This window comes from Bubalus kerabau, chromosome 2, assembly GCF_029407905.1.
Source record: "Bubalus kerabau isolate K-KA32 ecotype Philippines breed swamp buffalo chromosome 2, PCC_UOA_SB_1v2, whole genome shotgun sequence".
In the NCBI taxonomy this organism is placed as follows: domain Eukaryota; kingdom Metazoa; phylum Chordata; class Mammalia; order Artiodactyla; family Bovidae; genus Bubalus; species Bubalus kerabau.
The window spans coordinates 44694493-44713311 of NC_073625.1; the positions used below are offsets into that span (position 1 = coordinate 44694493).

At 50.6% G+C, this 18819-nt stretch overlaps 1 protein-coding gene across 4 annotated transcripts in view; it reads right to left on the reverse strand.

The window, feature by feature from the left end:
- Positions 1-18819, reverse strand: part of DLGAP2 (DLG associated protein 2) — a 634262-nt gene extending 615443 nt beyond the window's left edge. For 3 of the 4 annotated variants that reach the window (XR_008710212.1, XR_008710210.1, XM_055567595.1), the window contains exon 1: positions 18526-18819. The gene's annotated coding sequence lies outside the window, so the exon portion shown is untranslated. Of the gene's footprint in view, positions 1-16234; positions 16760-18525 lie in introns of those variants that run through there. The other variant, XR_008710211.1, reaches the window with a different exon arrangement.

Here is an 18819-nt window from a genome sequence, read left to right on the forward strand (position 1 = left end):
CAATCAGGACGTCTGATCTGAGATGTAGCAGTGCAGGGCTGCAAGCTGCCCCCAGCTGGGAGCCGCGCTGCCTGGGAAGTTGGCACAGCGAAGCGTGGGACGCAGACGGAGGGGGGTCCAAGCTGGGTATCATGCTTAGGACTCTCAGGGATCTGCCAAAATATCCCATCAGCCAATCAAACACGGGTGTGACAACTCTCAGAACAAGCCTAACCCCACTGTGAAATAAACCTCATGTAACTGCATCACTGCCAGTACATAAAGGAAGCTATTTTTTTAAAGAAAGCTCCTGAGGAGGGCGGGGGTTTCCTAGTATATTTTTGTAAATCCAGCCAATCATTAGATGATGACTGGTTTGCTGGATTCAAGTATCTTACATAAGACATCTTCTGAATGTTATGAGATGAATAACTAATTACTAAAGGAAAGCAGACGGTGAACGAACAGTTGGAGTTGGGGGAAGGAAGCATATACAAGGGTCAGTTCCAAGGAGAAAGGGGTTTCACAGTTAGAAAAGCAGAACAGGTGCACATCGAGAAAGAAAAGTGACGCAAGGAACAGGCTGATAAATTTTCCAGGTGGGTGGTCTGGCATGTGCAAAGGCCCGGTGGCAGGCAACAGAGAGACAGCCACAGGGGATCTGAGCAGCACTTTGGGGCAAATGTTCTGTAAAGACCCATAATGGAAACCCTCAGAGAGGGGGCATTTTGCAGAAAGCTTTGAGAGCCAGGAAGGAGAAATCTGGATTTGACAAAAGGCAACAGAAAACAGCATGCAGAGAAGTGACATGATAAAAACGGCTTTAGAAAGATTACCCCAGCAGCTGTGTGTAGGATGGCTTCAAGCTGAGAGAGACTGGAGGCGGGGTGGGGTGGGGGGGCTGCTGTGAGAACGTTCTCCTAATTCGAGCACAGTGTGGTGAGGGTGTGGCCAGGCACAGAGCCCCGTGGGGAGGAGAAGGAATTCTGGGCCAGTCCTCAGTTTCCCCATCTGAGAAATGTGAGGCTTCACCAGAGGATATGCCAACTAGAGCCATTTTTGGTCCAACAGACATCTCTTCCCGGTGACCCATGGTGTCTGGGTTGGCTGGATGTGAAGATGGATCCAGGGAGAAGGGAAAAAGTAGATCCCAACCTTCACACCTAAACAGCAAGGCTGGTTTGGCAAGATAACATTCATGCATTTTTTTATTGTCTTAGATTTCTCTTTAAGTACATTAAACTACATTCATCCTACTTGAAAACAGAGCAGAGGACTCTCCCACATAGGAACTTGGTGGTCTCCAACCTCAGGGGCTGGACCTGCACCCCTGTTGGCTCAGGCCAAGAGCCCAGCTCATCCCTGATGCCCCTGCACCTCATTCCTCAGGTCTGGAAGACTCCCAGACTCTGCCCCTGACTCCTGTTCATTCTTCCCAGAACCAGAAGTGCCACGTCTGCCCCTAGCCTCCAGGCCACCCACATGGGTCAGAGAACCAATACTTGGGCACAGCAGTCCCTCGAGCTGAATTATAATCTTGAGCATCAAGACACTTTTAGTAATATGATTGCTCTATATTTATTTAATATTTACCTCCCTCCACAGATTCTCAACCAGAACTGTCTTTCTGGTTTATTTACTAAAATATACATAATGTGGAGCACAATTTTGGCACATAGAGAATTTACAAGAAAACACATCAAATGAATTATTCATCAGTAATAAACATTAATGTCCTCTTTTGTATGCACCCAAAAGTTATTTTTCAAAGGACTGCATGATTAGCAAGTTTCCGGAAATTCACTCAAAGTTACCCAGATTATTACAAATTACTTGATTTACCAGACAATTAAAGACATGCATCCTATCCTGGTGGGAAGGTGGGCACCCCTCCAGCCTCCTGCTCTGAGTACTGATGATTCCTCCCTGGGGACAGAGGACCTAACTGCTCCCTCTCTAGCCAGGCTCAGCTCCACCTGGAGGTGCAGGCGTTCAGGACACACGGGGCATGGGGAAGCCACGCAGGAGTCTCTGTAGATCTTGGGTCACCACCCTCCTGACTGCACCGACCCAACTTTTCAACCAGGGCCCTGTGCCTTCCTGTAAGGTCCAGCGAAGCCTGTTAGCACAAAGTTCCAGGAGCGCCACCCGGCAGAATCCGGAAGATGAGCTGCCAACAGATTCCATGCAGTGATGCCCACACCCCAAGGGTCTCCAGGAGCACAGAGGAGCTGGAAGCATGGGGCGGGGCCCCCCTGCAGCAGCCGTGGTGCTGGCTCAGATATATTTAAGGGTGCCTCTCGCACCCCCAGGACCACCCCACAGCCCTACAGGACTACGTCCTCCTAGGGGCGTAACGCTGCCAGCCCGTCCTCCAGTTCAGGCACACAGTGACCCCATGAGGTGTCCACTCGGGGTGGGCCCATGAGTCAGGGTTCCCCAACACTCACTTCCTCACAGCTACACAGATGCCCTCACAGCTCACCTGTGGCAGGCCCTAAAACACAGTGTTCTATGCACAGATTTTTTTTAAAGGTCTCAAGGAAAATAATGATTATTTATGTCATTTTATTATCTTGGATCATCTCAGAGGACACACCTGGTGCGTTGGTAGCCTCTATACACCTACAATACTGGAGCAGGAGAATCAGAATTCAGAAAAGCTTCTGGGCTGGTGGATGGCTCTCCCTCCCAGCACCTTCCCCGTGGCCTCAGCAGGAATGTCTCACTCCCCAAGACTCCATCCTGACTTCCAAGCACCTTGAGCGACACCTGGGATCTTGCAGACACTCCAGGCTCTGCTGTCCCAGAAGGAAGCATAGACCAGGTGGACGCAGGAGTCTTCCTCAAGATCCAACACCCCGATTCCAGATGGAGAAGTCGAATTATCCACAAGTTGTGGCTACGAAGCCCAGAGGAACACTAAGGAGAAGGGACAGGATTCCAACCTCACCTGATGTCTGTCTTCCTTGGAAGGTGCTCATGTGGAGTTCAGCTTCCGGAGTACGAGGGGGGTCCACCAAGGTGACCACGGTACTGGCTCCCCAGGACAATGGGGTCTGAGGGCTGCTGGCTACTCCCGGCCTGAGCCTCCACCAGGGCCCCTGGCTGCCAGGGCTCCCCAACTCTCCAGGCCCCTGTTCTCCTGTTGGTGGCAGAGAGATGATAATGCTCCACCCAAATAAGTCAAAGGAATCTCTTCTCTGTAATCAGTGTGTTCTTTCCAGATGGGGGGTTTAGGGGGAAACAGTAAGAGTAGAGTGACTGAGAGTGTGCCCACACTTCTGACAACAGTCCTTGGCAAACAGGATAAGCAGACATCTACTGAAATGGACAGAGGACCAACACACCTGAGAGCAAGGCTGCCCTGCAGCCCAAGAGGTAGGCCTGGTGCAGGGGTGGCCACATCAGGTTACAGTGAGGGGACGTGCCGTGAGCACCCCACAGGACCCATTGCAGGGGCCCAGACAGGCCGCCACCAGCCCGCCACCTCCCAGCCACCGTCTGCCGCCCTTCATCGGTTCCCAAGAATCCAGGCCCCTCTGTCGTCGTGGGTCCACTGTGCTCAGCACTAAGTCAAGGGACTCAGAGCGTGAAGCCAGCAAGGCAGACAGGAAGCATGGCTCCCAGATGCCCCCTGCTCATCCCCACCCCTGGACCACACATGCTGAAGGGTGGCCAGCTGAGGGCCCCCCAGCCCCTCATCTGGCCCCGTGCCCACCTGAAGCCCAGGGATGGGGGACACTGCCTTGACTCTCCGTGTGTCCTGCACAGCCTGCAGCAGACAAGGTCCTTCCAAAGATGAGCCAAGTGCAGGGGGCACCCCACCCCATGGCCGGCTCGATGGCAGACTCACGGGGTCTCACCTCTGCCTCTGGCTACACAGCTGGGCAGCAAGAGGGACAGATCTGTCCATGCTGAGTGCACGAGTGTCACAAGAGAAGACTGAGAAGGGAGCCATGCCAGTGACGACCAAGGGGATGGTGCCCACACTCACGTCTTCATCCACCTCCTTCTTCACCTCCTCTAACTCTTCCTCCCCTGCCTCCTCCTCCCCTCCCCTCCCCATCCTCTGCAGGAGACATGAAAGCCTCTATGCAAACACCAGGTTCCCGAGAGCCCCATGCCACATATATGAAGGAACAACCTTCTCCTGGGCTACCAGAAGGCTACTTCTTAAAAAAAGGATAAAAGATATTAAACTTGAAAAAATATCAGACGAAGCAGGAATTTAACACTTAGTATAAGAATGAAAAAAGGGAAAGGAATCCCAGCAAAAGCCTTATGTTTTTGAACCTTATGATTCATCTTGTTTTAATGTCTTCAGAAGAGCAAAGAGTGAGGAGCAGTAAGGAGCAGGAGGTGCGAGAGAAGAAGGGGAAGAGTGATCCTCCTCATGGCTCATCAGGCCTGGGTCAGAAGCAGCCCAGCACCTGGGACGATCACGCCCCCACGCAACAGGCCGGCACACGAGGAACACACACCCGCTTGGTGACGACTCGTGGCTGGGGACACCAGTCTGCTAGTGGGACACAGGCAGAAACGTCCACCTTTCCCAAGCCCAGCAGTCTGGGCCTGGGGACAGAAGTTTTGGAATAGAGCTATTTTCGGCCTGGACATTTTTCATACACTAAATTTAGCCAGCTTCAATTCTTTTTAAAAATGCTATCCCGTTAAACCTTTGAAATAGGAATCTACCTTCATTATGAAGTTGGAGCACAGGGTTCTCTGGTCAGCACGCCCAGGAGGAACTGGGCACCTGGGAACGGGAAGACACGCTGACACAAAGCAGAGGATGCCTTGAAAGCCCAAGGGTGAAAAATGTGTGGTCGTTAGCATTTTTAAAATAACAACCCATTTGATAAGTTTTTTACAAGTGATGTTTTAACTTACCTTTTTGTGACCATTCATTACTGGTTCTCATTCTCAAATACTTATGGACCCCATCACCAATTTCCAGTTTATTTCCTCATCCATTTCTATGTGGGCATGAAAACCTTTGCACATAGAGTATATTAGTCCATTTTTTCAGGCTGCAAAGGACGGCACTCCAGGCTCAGCTCGGAGCTCTATCAGGTGGGCACAGACTCCCGCGAGCTCTCGTCGAACCTGCTGACCCTTCCTCTGCTGCTTGCGCAAAGCCTTTCCTATGCCACACTCACGGCCACACTCACAGCTCTTCTCCGGTACTTGGTGAGGGAGCAGCAAGGTGAGCATCGAGGTTAGTGCCAGTGGGGAGCTCAGGTCTAAAAAGTCACCCACAGCAATTTCAAGGTTCGTGGAATGTTGGTTCCCTCTGAAGGTGGGTATCCCCACTGTTCAATGCAAAAGAAAAAGAAATGCAAAAAGGCAAAACGGCTGTCTGAGGAAGCCTTACAAAAAGCTGTGAAAAGAAGAGAAGCAAAAAGCAGAGGAGAAAAGGAAAGATATACCCATTGGAATGCAGAGTTTCAAAGAATAGCAAGGACATATAAGAAAAACTTCCTCAGTGATCAATGCAAAGAAATAGAGAAAAACAATAGAATGGGAAAGACTAGAGATCTCTTCAAGAAAATTGAAGATACCAAGGGAACTTTTCATACAAAGATGGGCTCAATAAAGGACAGAAATGGTATGGACCTAACAGGAGCAGAAGATATTAAGAAGAGGTGGCAAGAATACACAGAAGAACTGTACAAAAAAGATCGTCATGACCCAGATAAGCACAATGGTGTGATTATTCACCTAGAGCCAGACATCCTGGAATGTAAAATCAAGTGGGCCTCAGGAAGCATCACTACGAACAAAGCTAGTGGAGGTGATGGAATTCCAGGTGAGCTATTTCAAATCCTAAAAGATGATGCTGTGAAAGTGCTACACTCAATATGTCAGCAAAATTTGGAAAACTCAGCAGTGGCCACAGGACTGGAAAAGGTCAGTTTTCATTCCAATCCCAAAGAAAGGCAATGCTCAAACTACTGCACAATTGCACTCATCTCACATGCTAGTAAAGTAATGCTCAAAAACTACTGCACAATTGCACTCATCTCACATGCTAGTAAAGTAATGCTCAAAATTCTCCAAGCCAGGCTTCAGCAGTATGTGAACCGTGAACTTCCAGATGTTCAAGCTGGTTTTAGAAAAGGCAGAGGAACCAGAGAGCAAATTGCCAACATCCGCTGGATCATGGAAAAAGTGAGAGAGTTCCAGAAAAACATCTATTTCTGTTTTATTGACTATGCCAAAGCCCTTTGACTGTGTGGATCACAAGAAACTGTGGAAAATTCTGAAAGAGATGGGAATACCAGTCCACCTGACCTGCCTCTTGAGAAACCTGTAAGCAGGTCAGGAAGCAACAGTTAGACATGGAACAACAGACTGGTTGCAAATAGGAAAAGGAGTACATCAAGGCTGTATATTGTCACCCTGCTTATTTAACTTCTATGCAGAGTACATCATGAGAAACGCTGGGCTGGAAGAAGCACAAGCTGGAATCAAGATTGCCGGGAGAAATATCAATAACGCCAGATATGCAGATGACACCACCCTTATGGCAGAAAGTGAAGAGGAACTAAAGAGCCTCTTGATGAAAGTGAAAGAGGAGAGGGAAAAAGTTGGCTTAAAGCTCAACATTCAGAAAACGAAGATCATGGCATCCGGTCCCATCACTTCATGGCAAATAGATGGGGAAAGCGTGGAAACAGTGGCTGACTTTATTTTTTTTACTCCAAAATCACTGCAGATGGTGACTGCAGCCATGAAACTCCTTGGAAGAAAGTTAGACCAACCTAGACAGCATATTAAAAAGCAGAGACATTACTTGGTCAACAAAGGTCTGTCTAGTCAAGGCTATGGTTTTTCCAGTAGTCATATATGGATGTGAGAGTTGGACTATAAAAAAGCTGAACACTGAAGAACTGATGCTTTTGAACTGTGGTGTTGGAGAAGACTCTTGAGAGTCCCTTGGACAGCAAGGAGACCCAACCAGTCTATCCTAAAAGAAATCAGTCCTGAATATTCATTGGAAGGACTCATGCTGAAGCTGAAACTTCAATACTTTAGCCACCTGATGTGAAGAGCTGACTCACTAGAAAATACCCTGATGCAGGGAAAGATTGAGGGCAGGAGGAGAAGGGGCCGACAGAGGATGAGACAATTGGATGGCATCACAGACTCAATGGACATGAGTTTGGATAAACCCTGGGAGTTGGTGATGGACAGGGAGGCCTGGTGTGCTGCAGTCCATAGGGTTGCAAAGAGTCGGATGTGACTGAGTGACTGAACTGAACGGATCCCCATTGTATTTGAGTGTCCCCATGCATCCCTGAAATCTCTAAGTGTGACCTTATTTGGAAAAGAGGTCTTTGCAGATATGTTTAAATTATTGAAAGGAGGAGAAAGTCCCGGATTATCTGAGTGGGTCATAGATCCAATGACAAGTGTCCACTGAAGAGAGGTTTGAGGTGGAAGAAAGGGAGACACAGACAGAGAGGAGATGGGCTGTGGAGACGGGCAGAGGTGGGAGTGATGCCGTAGCCTCGGGAGCTTCATCAGTCACCAGAGGCTGGCAGAGGCAGGCAGGACCCTTTCCCGCACCCTCGAGAGGGAGCGCAGCTCTGGGATCCTTGATTTGGAGCTTCTCTTGTTTTCTGTTGTTTTAAGCCCTGAGTTTATGGTAACTTGTTACAGCAGCCCTATTGCATGAGATATAGCCATTAGCCCAATAATTCTGTTTCTAGGAATTTTCTAGAGAAAAATTATATAGACCTTCATAAAATACTAAAAATACTAATCACAGATGACCAGAAATCTCTGTAAGCAACTTAAACATTGAGCAATACGGAAGTGGCTAAATAACACTGCACACCAGAATATTATATTAATACTTCAATTGAAATCAAATTGTCTAAGGGCTTCCCTGCTGAGCCAACAGTTAAGACTCTACTCTGGTGGTTCAACGGTTAAGAATCCACCTTGCAATTCATCCCTGTCAAGGAGACCCAAGTTCGATCTCTAGTCTGGGAAGATCCCACATGCCTCGGAGCTACAAAGCCGGTGCACCACAGCTCCCGAAGCCTGCCTGTCTCAGATCCTGCGCCCCGCAACAAGAGAAGCCACTGCAGTGAGAAGCCAACGCACTGCAACTGGAAAGCAGCCCCTGCTCTCTGCAAGGAGAGGAAGCCCTAGCACAGCAACAAAGACTCAGCACACCCAAAAATAAAATAAACAAATAAAAACTTAAGAAAAATCAGGCTGTCAAAGAATATTTTGAAAATCTGGACAAATTCTCAGAAAAGAATATAAAGTGAAAAAAAAAAAAAAAAGGCTAGTTCCCAATTTTGGTTTAAAAAATGAGATGGGGAAGAAGCAAGACACAAACTGTAATTATTTCTAAGTCCTGGAGTTCCGACCTCCAAGTCATTAATTTGTACAGATCTGTAATTTCTAAATATTTAGCAGAGTAGATGACCATTAAAAAAAAAAGAAAATGTGTGAAAGCAGCCCAAGCAGCCTGCAATTCACCACCAGCTATGAGAGAACAAAAAATATCACAGGAAAGATGAGTCTCCAAAAGTGGAATAAATATAACAAAGAGAGGATCTGGTAGCCAAGGAAATGCGTTACGAGTCTGACAACAATGTGCTGACCTCAGGTTTTGCCTATTCTTGCTTACCAGGAGAACCCTGAATACTTTCCAAAGCACATCCTAAACCTTGAACAGAGAAAGCTGTGAAGGATGCACCAGGGGCCCAGAGGCAGGGCCAGAGAACGGGCTGCTGCACCGCTCACGCTTCGTAACCAGAGTCATCTCTGGGGACCCTGCTGGACATCCAACAGTGCAGACCTTGTTTTCTCCCAATACGTGAGTAAAAATAGAAGCATGTTGGAGGATAACATGAGACACTCCATCTCTCGTCTGCACCCGCCTCCACCCACCCTGCCAGACCCCAGTGCTTTGCTGGGAAAGGCCAGGTTGGGCCCCACCTTCGGTCACAGGGTAGCATGGATATGTTCCCCAGTCCACCAACACCTCCACCCGCACAGCTCAGCAGGAGCAGTCCCGGGACACCAGGCCTTGCAGGGCGAGGCAGGGACAGAGCCCGCGGGTGCTGGAGAGACTCCCTCAGCCTGCCACAGGGCTCCTCTCTCCCCAGCGTCTTCAGCATCGTCTGGGCTGAGAGCAAGTCCATGTCCTGCCAGCGGGTTCCGCCGTACTGAAGTGAGCCATGCTTGTTTCTGACGTTTGAGAAACTGACACTTGAATTCCATCTGATGATGCCAAGGTGGATGACTGATCAAAGGCGGACTAGGTCCAGAGAGTCCACTGGGTCCCGTTCACTTTATAACAGTTCTGCAACCTTTCACTGCATGGATGCACCAAAATTCCTTTAAGACATTGTTAAATTACAGTATTATGTGTCCCAGGCAGTTTAAAATTCAGACAAGCCGTGTGACAGACACTCCTGGTGATGCCCAGACAGCCATCCTCTCTGATTTCTGAGGATAATCAGCTGTTCCCCAGCTTTTCCCATGACACCCCCTTGTCTGCATGGCCTCGGGGACACCAGACATGGTCTGAGGAGTGGCTGAAGATGAACCTAAACCCAAACAAAGTCCGTCCTTCTTGCTGCAACTCATCAGGGCTGATGGGATAGGAGGCAAAGATTCTGGAGAAGTTCCAGAAAAGAAACGAGGAATGTTTCACAGAAACAGTCAGCTGACCGCAAAGCTTTTCCCCTTCTTTCCCACCTCCCTTGAGGTGCGCATGGCACGTGACAGAGGCCATGGGATCAGGACCATGCCGCGTGGTCCCCCAACCTCTCCCCATTCTGGCTGGTGAGGATGATGGAGGCAGAGCCACCAGACAGAGCCTGTCTATGGAAGGACCACCTGGGGACAAAGAAAATCTGTCCTGATTCAACACGACCCAGAAGCCAGCTCGTGCCACCATACTCCACAAGTGCTTCCGCGGGCCTCTGATACAGCAGAGGGACCCAGACAGTGGACCCCAGCAGAGTGCACATCCTTGACAGACGCTGAGCACACACAAGGGCTGTGCGAAGGCCCCAACGCTGACACCAGGCCTCCCAAGCCAACAGCTCAGGGAACAGCTCAGAGGGAGCAGCAAGGCTGAGCAGAGAGAGAGGACTCCGCCACGCGGGTGGCGGGTGGCGCTGAGTGGTGCAGATGGCTCTGGGACAAGGCCTGCACCCCAAGCAAGATGCCGATACAACTGGGTGACCCCCTTGCCCCCGTCTCCACCAGCTGCTGGGTCCTTCCAGATGCCCCTCTGTGTCACCTGCACGGCAGCCTCAGAGAAGCAGAGGGACAAGGACAGCCCATGTGCTGTCTGGCCACCTGCATGCTTCACTTCACGGGAGGCGGACACCCTGCTGTGGTCATTCAGTCACTCAATCGTGTCCAACTCTTTTCGACCCCATGGACTGCAGCATACCAGGCTTCCCTGTCCTTCACCATCTCCCACAGTTTGCTCAAATATTTAAGTTTCACCTTTTTCATGGATGTGTATTTTGTTACAATGTGCTATATCATAATGAATTTATCTAATCTCAGGTTATTGCTAGTTTCCAATATTTTACTATAAGACAAACCTGAAGTGAACCTCTGTTTAGCTAATCTCCTGTAAATTCATGATTATTTTCTTAGGATATAATCCTAAGTGAATTTCACTTCCAGACGTGAAACTGTAGAGACTAATTCTATGCAAAAGAAGATTTTTTTTTTTAATTGAATGCCTGCCATGACTTTTAATACAATAACACTAGAGAAACAAGCAAGTGGATGAATTAAAGACTAAGAAATACTATTCAGTTGCTTTAAAGAGCTGCAGAACCAAGCTTTCACAACTTGGAGCCATACTTTATTGTGTATTGCTTATAACCATAGCTTCCTTGGTAGTTCAGCTGGTAAAAAATCCACGTGCAATGCAGGAGAACCCAGTTCAATTCCTGGGTTGGGAAGATCCCCTGGAGAAGGGATAGGCTACCCACTCCAGTATTCTTGCCCAGGGAGTCCCGTAGAGAGGAGCCTGATGGACTACAGTCCGTGGAGTCCCAGCATCCGAGACGACTGAGTGACTCTCACTTCCATTTTCACTTATAACCATAGTAATAGTCTAGACAGTTATGCAGTAGACACAGGAGTGTTCTACAATGTCCACAGCAGAAGCTTGAAGGACAACATTCACCTGTTTATGAAAACTTCTAAAGTATCTATAATACAGATCCTGTACTAAGTTTCTCATAGAATTGGAAAACAGATATTCAGAAATCTCTTTAGAAACTGTTAAAGTATTACAAAGAATGTCAGAAAATGGAAATTATTTGGGTTTGGTGGGAGGGCATGCCTCGTGGCTTACGAGATCTTAGTTCCCCGACCGGGGATTAAATGCAGGCCCTTGGCAGTGCAGAGTCCTAACCACTGTACCACCAGGGAATTCTCTCCCAGAAATTATTTTTAAAGTGCCAAAGATTTCATCAAACAGGCAAATCCACTGCCGTGCTTGTAAGGTTTCCTATCTCAGTGAGATTCGCAAAACTCAGAGAAGCCCTAGGTAACTGAGGAACCTCTCTCGGGGGTGTGAAGGGGTCAGCCAGCTGTGGATTCTTGTGTCCACCTGAAAGGTCACTGAGTGATGCGATCCACGGGGGGGCCTGCGCATTCCCCGCTTCTCCTGGCAGACGTGTCCTGACATCGAGGGTCTGGGGACAAGCAGCTTAAGGTCTGAGACGAAAAACACAAGGAAAACTGGAGCTGGTGAGGGAGAGTGTTCCCACCCAGCAGGGGCCGTAATGACAGGAGAGGAGGGCACGCCAGGTTGGTCTGGGAAAGGAACGGCGAGGAGAGTGCCCTTTGTCCTCTCACAGGCAGGCGCGGGGCTGGGCTGGCGGGCCATCCTTCTACAAGGACAGGGGTCCCCTCAAGGGGTGTGGGGCCCCCCCATCGCAGACACACAGGGAAGGCAGAAGGAGGGCTGATGAAGCAGCTCCCACGCCCCTGGGGGCTGAGCTCCCCTCCCCGGGGCGGGCGAGTGGGTGGTGGGCCGGGCACACTGGGAGCAGGCAGCACAGAGGGAGAAGCGGCAAGGACGCCTCCGCCTGCGGGAGTCACACCCCAAACCCGGCTGCTACCTGAAAGCACCATGCACATAAGAAAAGGCCACCCAAGAAATCCGCATCGTCCCTAAGACACACAGTGTGAACGCAATATCAACAGTTCATGAAACAGACCAGGGGAAGGTCTGGAGCCCAGAGCACGGCTCCCAAGCCCGCAGTTTCCCATCTGGTCATGGAGGGAATGTGGAAATACAAGGAAAAGGTCACTGCCCCTCTTGTGGGCTGTCGGTGTATGTTTTCTTTTGGTTTCCTTCAAAGTCTGTTGTAATCGTGAAAAACACTTCTGTGTTGGTATAACTGATGTATATGCTATATCCCTACTCCTGTACACAAAGTCTTCCAAGAGAGCATCTTTTAAGATTCAGCACTCAAGAAAATCTTTTCTTCACTGAAAAACGAGTCTGCAGTGCCCACTTAATAAGGGAAGGGAGTGAGGGCTGTGTCTTCTGCTTTTGTCAAGTTGGCTTCCTGGATGCCAGAGCTGAAGCTCCAATACTTTGATCACCTGATGGGAAGAATTGACTCATTAGAAAAGGCCCTGATGCTGGGAAAGATTGAGGGCAGGAGGAGAAGGGGGCGACAGAGGATGAGATGGTTGGATGGCATCACCAACTCAATGGGCAAACTCCAGGAGACAGTGAAGGACAGGGGAGCCTGGCATGCTGCAGTCCATGGGGTTGCAAAGAATTGAACACAACTTAGCAACTGAACAACATCCCAGAAACTCAGACTCAAAGGACTGTGTTAACCCCTGTAGTTACCATACTTATTGGTTCCGACTATCTACTTCTTCTTTATTTCATTTCTTCAACCTCATCCTTTCATTGGTGAGTCAAAAAACTTTTTGGAAAGAGGTGGCAAAACAGATATATAAGAAAGTAAAAGAAGACTAGAAACAGCAATATCTAAGTTTTATGGGAAACTGGAGAGTGGCTTGATTACATCCAATGCAGGATGGCACAACCTGGGCCCCAATCTTACTTTTTCAAGATCAAAATAGTGGACATGTATTGGGCATTTAGTATGCACACTGTTTCAATTGCCTCACGCTCATCAATTCATTTAATCCTCCCAACAACACTACCACATTAATACTGTATCCCTCATGTAGTGATGAGGGATGAAAATATAATGAGGGCAAATAAGCTGCCAGTGCCATTCAGCCACCCGGAGTTCTGACTCCAGAACCCTCATTCCTAACTGCTGCTGCTGCTGCTAAGTCGCTTCAGTCGTGTCCAACTCTGTGCGACCCCATAGATGACAGCCCACCAGGCTCCCCCGTCCCTGGGATTCTCCAAGCAAGAACCCTGGAGTGCGTTGCCATTTCCTTCTCCAATGCAGGAAAGTGAAAAGTGGAAGTGATGTCGCTCAGTCGTGTCCGACCCTCAGCGACCCCATGGACTGCAGCCTTCCAGGCTCCTCCATCCATGGATTTTCCGGGCAAGAGTACTGGAGTGAGGTGCCATTGCCTTTTCCGTCCTAACTGCTACCTACAGCCAATATAAAAAGCTGTTGGTCGGCATTGTACAAAACTGGTAGGACAAGTTTCCGTTTTGCTCAAGAGGATAATTTTATGTTTCCTGGCTTAAAATGTGTACTCTATGGGCCCCAGGAGATCATTTCAGTACTTTTTTCATTTGCGCAGAGTATGGCCCATGTTTTAAAAAGATAATGGCACTTAGATTTACAAGTACCACTGGGCTTCCCTGGTGACTCAGACAGTAAAGTATCTGCCTACAATGAGGGAGACCAGGATTCGATCCCTGGGTTGGGAAGATCCCCCTGAGAAGGGAACGGCAACCCACTCCAGTATTCTTACCTGGAGAATTCCATGGACAGAGGAGCCTGGTGAGCTACAGTCCATGGGTCGCAAAGAGTCAGACAGGACTGAGCAACTAACACATACATATGTACATAGATTTACAAAGGTTTAGATTTTATCCCTGGTGGCTCAGCGGTTAAAGTATCTGCCTGCAATGTGGGAGACCTGGGTGTGATCCCTGGGTCAGGAAGATCCCCTGGAGAAGGAAATGGTAACCCACTCCAGTATTCTTGCCTGGGAAATCCCATGGATGGAGCAGCCTGGTGGGCTACAGTCCACGGGGTCGCAAAGAGTCAGACACAACTGAGCGACTTCACTTTCTTTCTTATTTACATAGATTTACTTTTTAACCAATGTTGATATGATTTTATGCATGGGTATAAGATTTTATGCAGTGCTGGTTGCAAACATTTATTCCTTTTTAGCAAAAATTACTTCTATTTTTTTTTTCTGGGTATACACACAAAAAGGGATACCAGAGAATGGTGTCAGTGGGTGAAGGACAAGATGAGAGCATTGAAGAGAAAACTGGAAGGGAAACTAAAATCTCTACATCCCATTGGGTGGTTGGGACAGAAACCCACTTCAAAAGGGGATTTCTTGATCGACGAAACTGAAAATGAAGCAGTAACGATGGTTTCAGGCCCTTTCTGACTCTGGACACCAGTGACGTCCTAGGACAAAGTGCATCCATCCACCGTGGCCTGGCCGTCCAGGGCGCTGGGCCCTGACTTCCCTTCCAGCAGGCTACCCCCGCCCCCACCCCCTCACCCCAGGCTGCGTGGTGTTGGACCTACATCCTTTCAGATTTACCTCCCAAAGCTTTCCTCTCAAACTGTTCTCAGCTGAGAAGAAATGCCATCCTCTTCCCAGAGACCGTCTGCCTCGGAGAGGGGTGGAGGCCTGACTTCCTTTTCAACTAGGAGCCTGCTCCAAGCAGAGGGTGGGCCCCACAGCCCAACGGTGAAAGCGGTGAGGCCGGCGGAAGTCAGTGCGCAGTTATCCCTGAGAACAGGGGACACGGACCACAGACAGAGACTGGACGCGGCCTGGCAAGTCAAACGCCTCAGAGACTCAGCAAGAAAGACAAATGTTCAGGAACCAGGGTCCTGGAAAAGCTCCTGGGGATGATTCCAGAGGGGTGTGTACCCTGAAGAGTAACCCGAGCTGCCGCTCCTGTGGGAATGTGGGAACCACTGGAAGCGGGAGGTGCTGATGGCAGGGGACCCTCCAGGGCCCCGGGGCTGCTGCCTGACCGGCTCTTCACAGCAGGTGCGGCCAGCGCATAGGCCCCTACAGAAAGGAAGGGCTGGCCTCAGCCTTGGATGCCCATTGTCTTTGCTCAGGAGATTAGCACGGACGCCAAACTGTAGTTTGTAGTTAAGTCCTGGGCGCTGTGAGGGGGAAGGCAGTCCAGCTGCAGGTGCAGGATTTAGGGGGCTCTGCACCCCCAGCCCTTCCCAGCAACACCAAAGCCCATGTGATTATTAGCTCCCAGAAAACGAGAGTATCTGCCATGAATAAACAGGACGCTATCCGGCTCAGTCTTCATGACATGCGTGCCCAGAAGACCACAACACCTACTGTTAAAAGCTGGTGATCTGCTGGGAATATGGTTACAAGATAAAAGTAACTTGTATTTAAAGCTGTGGTTGATCAGAATGATTTTTAACTGCAGAGAATGCTTTGCCCACTAACTTCCTGCTGGGTGGCCTGTAATTCTCTTATAACAAACATGCTGCCAGTGCTTTAAATATGACTCCCATCTGGACAAAATGACGAATCACTGTTACTTTTATTGTATCTAGTGAATGACCATGGCATATCCGTTCCAAGGGTCAATAAATATTACATTTAATTAATTTCCCTTTAAAATCTATGATCAAAGTGTGTATCACTCAGCTCCTTAAGGAACTGAGAAATCATGAAGTTTTTCCTCAAATATAAAAGAATGCCAGCACTTCTTCAATTTTATCATGTAGGGACATGATGGAAGACACTCTGTTAAACACATGGATAGCAAGTCCTCTCACAGTCTTTTCAACACTGGAATTTAGTTTCAGAACTGGTTGGATTCTGGGTATCTGGAATCCAATGTGACTCAAGTTTTGCAGTGTTTTTTCACTTTTAGTGTTTAATGTGAAATTTCCACCAATTTCAAAAATGAAATAGGCAAAATAAGAGAAGTATTAGACTGCCATAGGGGGACACTTCTGTCACTGGGGAGAAATGATGCAAAAGCATCTGAATTCTCTAAAAATAAGATACATTGCTATTAATTCATCTACAACACAAGAAACCTAAGGCACTAACACGCTGGTGAATAAATGCATGTTTATTTCTGTCTCTAGCAGCATCACTTTGTATAAAGTTGACTAGAATACATATTTCAGAAAACACCTTGGTGCTGCTAGTTACTTCATCACCGTGGGTTATTTACACAGAATTCACTTTGCTGTTTAACTTGAAATGTAATATGCAGATACAACATGATTGGTCGCTAGGGCAAATCATCCAGGGCTTATTTCTTAACCAAGAGCAGAGGAGACTGGGGATGGAAAGCACAAGAGGACAGGAGAGGCAGGCACACACATAGCAGGCCCCCACTGGTGGAACACTGACCGCAGCCCAGCGGGACCTGGAAGTGGTGGGGGGAAGGGGCCTCCGGCTCCAGGACAGCACTGTTGCTTCTCACTGTCTTCATCCACTGGGGCAGGAACTCTCCCAGCCCAGATGTGCCGGAGCAGAAAGTGTCCCCCACAGCCCGCTGGTCCTGCTGCCAGATGCGGGGCATAAAATATTCTAATTTGTTCCGTTCCAAGCAATGAGAAAGTCACACCATCTAAAAGGAAATGGTACACACACTCTACAATTACTATCAGAGCCAAATCTGTGAGTCACCCAGCCGCCTGCACAAGACAATTTGGCTACTGGAAAATCCTGATTAATGACATTTTTTTTTAAACACCAGAGTAACAACTTGACCTGCCAAAAATTACCATTTTTTCATCATTTCACCATTTTTTGCCTTGGTTACCTATTATCTTTTGCAGAGAATATAAAGGAAGTTAAATGAAAACGATGTTGCACCTTAACTCAAACCCAAACGCTCCTTCCAAGGTGTGGGGGGAGGGGAGAGGGTTCTGTGGTGTCGGCTTCGAGGCGGAGAAAGGGTCTTTTGGACGAGGCTGGGGTCCCTCAGGCCACGCTGAGATGCTGGGGAATTTTCTAATAACTAATAAAAATCGGTTTACATCTTCAAATAAGAGTCTTCCTTAAGTCATAATCACCAGGCCCCGCGAGTTCCAATCAGACAGTGGCCAACAGGACGCGCGAGTTGATAGCCGTGGGCACAGGCCCAAGACCCCCGGGGCTGAGGCCCCTCGGGAGAGTCCTAGTCAGAAATCCTCTTCGGATGCCAGAAACAGCAGGTGCGCTTTACATTTCCGGCTCCAAAACCACCCACAGCTCATGCTGGCAGAATTAATCACAGGAAAGACTCGCTGCCGATCGCTTTATTTTTGATCGATACGAACCAGACGCACGGACAAGTCCCGAGTTCCGAATCCCGAGCCCGGCCGAGTCGCCATCCACCCGGGAAACGACACGCAGGAGACCCGACCACGTTCTCGAGAAGCGCGAGCGCCGGAGAAGCGACTCCTGAGTTTCCGACGCAGGTCACCCCCCGAGCTCATTCTCACCGCCCTCCCCCTGCACACCCGCGGGGCTGGGGGCTCTGCGTCCCGCCGAGCCCTCGCCACCCCCGACTCTCCGCCCAGCCCCCGCCGGGTCCCGTCCACTCTGCTCCGCGTCTCTCGGCGCTGCACGCTGGAGAGGGGGGCCGGGCGCCTGGCACCCAGCTGGCCCTCCAGGTGGCCCCCGTGCCCGCCGCCCCCACCCCTCGCCGCCCAGGCTGTAATAATGACATCTTCCTTATTTCTCCTGCTACCGTTAGCGAGCGAGCCCAGAACGGCAACAGCCGCTGCCGGGGGAGGCTTGGTTACAGAATCCAGCGCCGGGTAGCGCCTCGCTTAGCAACCGCCCCGAAAAAGCCCCCGCGCTCCGCTCCCACTTGGAGAGCCGGCGGCCACCCTCCCAGCGCGCTCCACCAGCCCCCCGGCCGCCGCACCCCGGCTCGAGCGACCCCTCCGGCCTCCCTGCTGCGCGCCCCCCGCGACCCCCGCGCGCAGCCCGGGCTCCCGGCGCCTTCCTCGCCTTCCCAGGGGCGGTCGGCGTCCCCCGCCTGCGCCCGGCGGGGGAGGGGGCGCCGTTTGCTGCCTGCCGCCCCCATCCCCTCGCGGTGCCCAGCCGGAGCCCGGCGTGCAGCTTCCTCCCGGGTCTCCGCGGGTCCCCCAGGTTGCCTGGCCGAGCTGAGAATGTCAGCCCTCAGCGAAGCCCCGCTCTGCGCCCGTTCCCGCACACCCGGCAGCCCAGGGTGAGGGTACCCAGCGCACCGGCTGCCTCGGGCTCTTCGTCCCCCACCCGGCCGCCCTCTCGGGGTCCCAGCTGTCCGTCCCCCCGAGCCGCCCTCGCCCCCCTCCTCAACCCCCGACGGCTCTCGCGCCCCGAGCCCCGTCCCAGCGCGGTTCCGGCCCCGGCGGCTCGCACCTTCCTCAGCGCAGACATCCTCGGGCACTCCAGTTCAGCAGATGCGGGGCGACATGGCCCGTCCGCCCGTCAGTCCGCCAGTCCCCAGGTCTCCGCCGCTACCGCCGCTCCGACCCGCTGGAGCCTGGCGCACGGTCGCTCCTCACGGCCGGCGCCTGCGCACTGGGCGCCCGGGGAGGCACAGGCGCACGGGGGGGCGGCCGGCGCGCGGCAGCATCTGGAGAGGGGCCGGGCCCGCGCCTGGGGGAGTGCCAGGCTTCCGCGCCGCGACCCCTGCCCGCGCCTGCCGCCCTG